Source organism: Propithecus coquereli, unplaced genomic scaffold (genome assembly GCF_000956105.1).
Source record: "Propithecus coquereli isolate 6110/MARCELLA unplaced genomic scaffold, Pcoq_1.0 Scaffold48, whole genome shotgun sequence".
NCBI lineage: Eukaryota > Metazoa > Chordata > Mammalia > Primates > Indriidae > Propithecus > Propithecus coquereli.
In genome coordinates, this window is record NW_012150618.1 from 6,807,864 (window position 1) to 6,815,686 (window position 7,823).

The 7,823-nt window shown below is 39.5% G+C and overlaps 1 protein-coding gene across 1 annotated transcript in view; it reads right to left on the reverse strand.

Moving 5' to 3' along the window:
* STX11 (syntaxin 11) overlaps window positions 1–4,338 on the reverse strand; it is a 50,684-nt gene extending 46,346 nt beyond the window's left edge. Inside the window, exons 1-2 of the mRNA XM_012655538.1 lie at window positions 4,263–4,338; window positions 3,954–4,148 (exon numbers count right to left, since the gene is read on the reverse strand). The gene's annotated coding sequence lies outside the window, so the exon portion shown is untranslated. The remainder of the gene's footprint in view (window positions 1–3,953; window positions 4,149–4,262) is intronic.
* Between the last annotated feature and the right edge of the window lie 3,485 nt (window positions 4,339–7,823).

Sequence of the window (7,823 nt, forward strand, 5' to 3'; positions counted from 1 at the left end):
GACAGAGAATATGCTTAAGATTTTTGTATTATTGCGATAAGATATATAAAACATAAAATTTACCATTGTAACCATTTTAAGGTATACAGTTTTGTGGCATTAAGTACAGGTACATTCACATTGCCTTGTAACTATCAACTGCTGTCCATCTCCTGAAATTTTTTAACTTCCCCCACTGAAATTTTATACCCATTAAACACAAACTCCATATTCTCCCCTCCCCCATCCCTTTCTACTTTTTTTTCTTTGCTTACATTGCCTCCCTAACGCCTCCCCCACTCAGGCCTTAGTAACCTCCATTCTACTCTCTCTTTCTGGGTTCTACTTTTTTAGATGCCACATGTAAGTGTGATCATGCAGTAGTCGGCTCTCTGTGCCTGGCTTATTTCGCTTAACATGGTGTCCTCCAGGTCCATTTAAGTCATTATAAATGACAGGATTTCCTTCTTTTGTAAGGCTGAATAGTACTCCATGGTGTTTAGATAGCACATTTTCTTTGTCCATTCATCCACTGTTGGACACTCAGGTTGATTCCATACCTTGGCTATTGTGAATAGTGCTGCAGCGAACACAGATGTGCAGATACCTTAACATACTGACTTCATATTCTTTGGATATATACCCAGTAGTGGACTTGCTAGACCCCACCATTCTGCTTTCTGCCTCAGTGAATTTGACTACTCTACTTCATATACATCGAATTATACAATATTTGCCCTTTTGTGACTGGCTTATTTCACTTACATTATGTCTTTAATGTTTATCCACCTTGTAGCATGTGTCAGAATTTCCTTCCTTTTTAAGGCTGAATAATATTTCATTGTATGTGTATACCAGATTTTGTTTATTCATTCATCTGTTAATGGACTCCTTGGTTGCTTCCACCTTTGGCTATTTCAAATAATGCTGCTATGACTATGGATATACAAATATCTGAGTCCCTGCTTTCATTTTTGAGGTGTATATAACCAGAAGTGGAATTGCAGGACCATATGGCAATTTTACATTTAATTTTTTGTAGAATCATCAGACTATTTTCCACAGTAGTTGCACCATTTTACATTCATACCAGCAATGCACACGGTTTGCAATTTCTTCACCTCCTTGCCAACATTTATTTTTCTTAGGCGATCAGTAATTTCTCTCTATTTCATACCCCGCAGAGCACATGATGTTGTGTGAGTAATTTACTAACCTTGCTGTTAACCCAGTCGAAAAGGGAAATGAGGTTAAATGAAGCAACTTGGGCTCAGCAACCCCAGCCAGCACATCTTGTTCTAGATCTTCACTGTACATTACCATCGCCACATGTGGCTAATTAAATCTAAATTAATTAAATTTAAAATAAAATTTAGAATTCAGTTCCTCTGTCGCATTAGCCACCATAACTAGTGGCTACTATGTTGGACAGTGCAGAATAGAACATTTCTGTTATTGCAGACAGTTCTTAGGCAGCACTTTCTAGATCCTGGTAGCCACTTGTGCCTCGTCTCACAAATCATATTTGGATAAGCTTTTCCAGAACTAGCCAGCTTAAAATTTAAGTTAAAGATCCTTCTTTTAAGAGACAGGAAACGTGCTGCTTAGGAAGTCTCTGGCTCTTTTGCATGTCAACGGCTGCTACAAGCTCTCTAATTTTCATGTTTAAATATGATATTTGGACACTACTCAGTGGTCATGTGGTTCTGTTGCTCTTGAAGATTCCCTTTAGGAATGCAGACTTCCAACCCTATTTAAGTCGTCCTCTACATCATTCGACTCACTTTCCTACTAAACCGTAAGTTTCAATAAGGCAGGGATTGTGTCTGTTTCACTTACTACCCAAAACCTAGCACAGTACTTAGCACACTGGACAATCTCAATAAATATTTGTTGAAAGATGATTGAATAAACGACCAAAGTAAGCACCGAGCTCAGGGCCCTGAGATAGCCTTTTAGAGGAAGGCACCCAGACGTAACAAGATTTAGAATATATATCTAGCTCTCATATAGTTAGAAAAAGATTTTTTTTTTTTTTACAGAACATAGATTTTAAGCTAGATTCTTTCCCCCATTGTTCAAAAAGCAGTTTAAAATTTAATTCCTGTAAGGATCTTGTCTAGTGCATATTTATAAAGCTACAACTCTATTATTTATAAACACTTGGCACCAATGAATATACTAACAAGAAACAATAAATTCTAGATTTGCATTTAATATACTGTCAGCATGTGCGCAGATATCTTCTGTTTGCCCCTCCAGATCCACTATCCCCTCCCTCTACCCTGCTCTCTGCCTGGGGAGGCTCATCTGCATGGATTATTCAGACAGGTGCCTGTGCCCCGTGGCTTCCCTTGGGCTCAGCCGGTAAGGAACTCTGGCAGGAGAGCAGAGGCAGGGGATGAGGCCAAGGAACTTGTTCCAAACAGAAGGGCTGTGTCCCTTGACAGAAGGTCACGGTTCCTCTAAGGTGGTCTACTCTAGTCTACATGACTCTCTCTCCTTCCCGGCTCGAATACCCTCCCTACTCATGATTGTCAGCCCTGGGTTCCATTACGGTTCCTGTCCACCCTCCCTCCACCTTTATAATAGTCTCCTTATTTATAAACCCTGCTTGAATTATCCTAATTTGAATGTGCTCTCTATTTCCCTTTGGGACTCTAACTGATACAGCATTCTTAATTAGTAGCTAGATCATAGTCTCCAAATCCCAGCTGTGAAAATTTTACAACTGCAGTACTTGCAAAAATGTTCCCTAGTGATATTATCATATCCCTATTTCAATTCACTAGCTAGCTTTATGAAGAAACCATGTTGTATGTCATATAAATTGTTCTCCAGTACGTGCAGACTAGAAAAATATTCTCAGATTCACAGGCCAATCTTTTTCTATATAGCTTTTCTATTTAAAATGTCACTTATGGAATACATAAATGAGAATTTATGACTTTATAAAGTAAATAGGTTAATTGTTAAGGTTTTAAATATTTCCATGTCTAATATGCTTTCAATTACTTCTGGATATGTAATGAAATGTGCAAAATCTTCAGTACTGCAAACGAGCCATCGTTACTCAATGCACACAGCCTCACCAGAGAACAGAGTTTCTACCCCTTGAAGCTTAAGATTTAAATGTACAATTTAGCAAATACCAGATCACTAAAAAATATAAACATCGGGTCAGACATGGTGACTCACGCCTCTAATCCCAGCACTTTGGGAGGCCGTCACAGGAGGATTGCTTGAGGCCAGGAGTTTAAGACCAGCCTGGGCAATATAGTGAAGCCCCATCTCTACAAAATATTTTTTAAAACATTTTTTAAAAAATTAGTCAGGTATGGTGGCACATGGCTGTGGTCCCAGCTACTCAGGAGGCTGAGGCAGGAGGATTGCTTGAGACCAGGAATTTGAGGTTACAGTGAGCTATGATCATGCAACTATACTCTAGCCTGGGTGACAGAAAAAGACTCTGCCTCTCAAAAAAAAAAAAAAAAAAATTTCAATAAGTATTGGCTCCTCTAGTATATGCAAATAGAACAAAAGTTCTCTGTGAAAGAGAATAGGTAAAAAAAAATCTGGTCTAGAGATAGTATAGTTGATCTGTTTAATAGCTCCTGAAGGAAACCGATTTTTCTGCAACTGTGATTTTACATAACAAGTTGCAAAAGTATTTTAAGATGAGACTGTTACTCAATACTCATTTCTGGTAAACTCCTTTTTGCACCACTGCCCTCTTCTGCAGAATGGACAAAAGTGAAACAGAAAAGCATAAGCAGAATATAACACACAAGCAACGCCTTTTGCAGAGCAGAGCTTAGTCATAGCCTCGAAATATTGGCTTTGAATTTGAATAATTTAGTTTTCAACAACTGTAATTTTCACGATTAAGCTAAACATTTTTACATCCCTATTTTGTTCACGGGGATGAAATTGTGCCACCTCTTTAGAAATGTCTCTTTAGCAAAAAGCCTTACTTTGAGGCTGAGGCCTGATTTTCTTCTCTTCTTCGTCCCCTCCCTCCATTTCGTCCCCTTGCGGCAGCTCCATGTCTTGCTTCGTTTTACTTTTCCCTTCAACACACTCTTCAGATGGACTGATTCCTTCTTCACAGACGGTTTATAATTTCTGTGAGTTCCTGGCCCACAGCCTGCTAGCATCCTTCCATGACCCTGAAGAAAAATTAAAAGGAAGACATTGGCACCACAAAAACCAAACGTGTTTCCAATGATGAATTGACTAAAAGTGGCAGTGAAAACAGATTGAAGTCTGAGCAGTAAACTCACGGATTCAAAGGGCAGAGTCTTCCCTTGAGGATCTCTGCCCCTGGGGATGACGATCTTGTGGAGGAGACCTTCCAGAAGCTGGCAGATGCTCCTCTCGGTCCTCAGCTCCTTTCCGCACTGTGTGCCCCGAGTGTGAGCAGAAAACCCTGGTAGGGGCTGACCTGGCCTTGCATCACTAGCTCTGGGTGTTGAAAGCAGGCTGCTCCAGCTGATTTCTTTAAACGCTATTTTCTACAAGCTGGTGATGGACAAAGGTGAATTATGAAACAGGAACTTTTGCCACAACTCTATATCTCTAGTGACAAAGAAACATTTACAAAACAAATGCGCCCATACAAACCGGAATTCATAATTGATTACGATGCAAATGGGGGTGCTGGGCATAATTTATTCATGCCTTATTTCTTCCGTGGACCCGGTACAGCATCTCTCCAACTTAATTAATGAGTAGGCTCTTCTTCAGGAGAAAAAAAAAACACATATGGCACCCAGTGCTGACATATTATTTCTACTATATTGTTACTTGAATGTGATATAGACACAAGGTTACTTAAACATAAACATGGTATATAAATGCTTTATGGCTCCAGACCCTTTAAAAAGTTATAAAATCCGAACCTATCTACACATTAAAAGTATAGGATTAATAATATTAAAATAAACCGCATTGATTTAATGTTGTTTTGGTGAAACAATACCACAAGTATTTGTTCTAAAAGTAGCCAAGTGCGTTTGGTTTTGTATTTCACTTGTTATCTGTATGATTTTCTTTATTTTGAATACAATAGACACTCATTTGAATAATCCTTCATTATCTTTGTTACAATTTTTTCTTTTAAACTATATATTTGTCCCGAATCATCAATCCATGATTCATTAATGAGTGAATCAATCAAAAACTCTCCCTAAAATAAAATGCCAAAATACAAGTTTACTTTAATGAAAATGTTTTTATTGAATATTTATGATCATATTTAGTGCTAGTGAACTGAAATATTGTGTGTGATGTGTCTCCTTTCAAACGCGAACGTGTGAATAACTCGGAATGTGTTAGGCCTGTCTACACTACTAAAGAGCTGTGTGCTGACTCAGCTCTCCTACCACCTTTCCTTAGTGCTGCAGATGACCAGATATCACTGAGCTCTTCTTGGAGTCAGGCTTTCATTTGTTGCTGCACAATGTCAAACCAGACGCAAATGGTGACATTTCATACTTATCAAGTTGAGTATGCACATAATCCTGCATTATAATTTTTAGCTTATCATCCAAGTGAAAATTCAATTTTGTGGAACAATTGGACCCCTGCAAACAACAATAATGGTTTGAAACACTGGCTGAGTAGGTGGTTGTGCTATGCAGAAAGGCATGGTACAGAGGAAACAAGACTGGATCAAATGTCTGAATTCTCTCGTGGTTTGATCCCAATGCATCTGTCAGGAAAACAAGACATCCTAGGGGTCAGGAGTGCTAGCTCTAGAACCAGACTGCCAGAGTTTGTATCCTTCTTGTGTTTCTCCCTCTCAGGAAGGACTTGATGTCCAGCTGCTAGACATGCAGTTAGAAGGCAGCATCCCCCTGTCGGTGCACTCAGGGTCTGTCTCAGCTACAGAGAGCGGTTTCCCCTGAGGTTATGGCTTCCCCAGGCAGCCTGTGTTCTATGCCAGAGATGAAGGCTGGGCTGTTGCAGCTCTATGCAGGACACTCTGATGAGCGATGTTTGCTCCAGAGCTTCTGGCCAGGTTGGTTGAGGCTGTGTCAGGCCTGCATCACAGTTTGACTTTTTCCTGTGCCCAATTCTGTTTCCAATACCTTCCTTTCATATGTGCTGATCCCTAATAAATGTCTTGCACCCCAAACACCGTCTCAGCAAATGCTTCTGCAGGACCCCGTCTGCAATACCACTCCACAACTTTTTTTTTTTTTTTTTTTTTTGAGACAGAGTCTCACTCTGTTGCCCAGGCTAGAGTGCCATGGTGTCATCCTAGCTCACAGCAACCTCAAACTCCTGGGCTCAAGTGATCCTCCTGCCTCAGCCTCCCGAGTAGCTGGGACTACAGGCATGCACCACCATGCCCGGCTATTTTTTCTATATATCTTTAGTTGTCCAGTTAATTTCTTTCTATATTTAGTAGAGACGGGGTCTTGCTCTTGCTCAGGCTGGTTTCGAACTCCTGAGCTCAAACAATCCGCCCGCCTCGGCCTCCCAGAGAGCTAGGATTACAGGCGTGAGCCACCGCGCCCGGCCTCCATAACTTTTTAGTTGTTTGAATTTCACTAAGTTAACCAACCTCTCTGTGCCTCAGTTTCCTAATCTATAAAATGGAAATATTAATATCGTGTTTCATTTAATGTGAGACACCTTTGATTCTTTCATATGGTGTTAAGAAAGAAAAAAACCTACATGAAGAGGGCTGTAAGAGAAGACCTTCATACAAAGCTGATACAAGGGTAGAGAAGAAATAAACCTACTCTACAGAAAAGGATAATAGGAAAGCTCCTGTGTCTCAATCTTTTTTCAATATGAAAAGACATTTTCTAATTGCTATTTTATGATATGATATATTAATGAATATGCCAGATTGCATTTTCGTAAATGGCTAATGAAGCAAAGGATAACATTTCTCTTTGGTTCCCAAGAACCTCAAAGTCATCTGTCTTTTGGAGGATTCAGTTTCTTATGACTCTGTGGTATTGTCCATGCGGATACCAATGATGCTTAACAGTAAAGAACATTCTGCTAAGTTGCTTTATGATGGGTCCTTGTTCAAGGTGTTCACATTCTTCTAATCTAATTCTCAGCACCTAGTTCTATGTTTCTTCATTATTATGCATAGGATCTGGCCAAGGGATAGGTTTGGTGTATTCATATGCAATGTCCACAATAGGGAGTTAGCATACTATCGCCCCGCCATTGGATGTCAAAGAAAGCTCTCCTTTGCATTTATAGTCATCTAGAAGAGAAGAAAACATGGATTTATGACAAACCACAATATACAGCTATGTTTTGGCTTGAAAATAAACATTTCAAGATAGTTTTATTTGATATCATTTATTTTACTACTGCTACTGCCCCAATAAATCAGGATGCTTATCAGGTAAAGTGAAAAAAAGACATTTCGAAGAGAAACTGCTTTTAAAACCTGCTTCTAGGCACCTGTTTTCATCCCTTGATAGCGCCTCATGGTGAGCCCACCATCTTGTCTCAACTGATTTGGGTCCTACCTGTGTCTCAATCTTGACACTAGGTAGAGGGAGGAAAAATTTCCCCTGAGAATTTGCGTAAGTTGGTAGTCATCATGGAAATCTGAAGTCTGAATTCACATTACCCATGTGGGACAAAAAGCTTTAAGCAGATAATTAAACTCATAATGGACTTGAGTTGATCATGCCTCCAGGTTACTGGCTGAAGCAAAGGCACAACCTCTGTAAATACTAAACTTCCATCCAGATTACAGCAACTGTACTATGTCCCCAGTCAAAAGATGCATTCTGATTTCAGAAAGGTCAAAATGTGAAAAAGTGTGCATTGTAGACTATATCATATATAAAAGTTAGAAAATT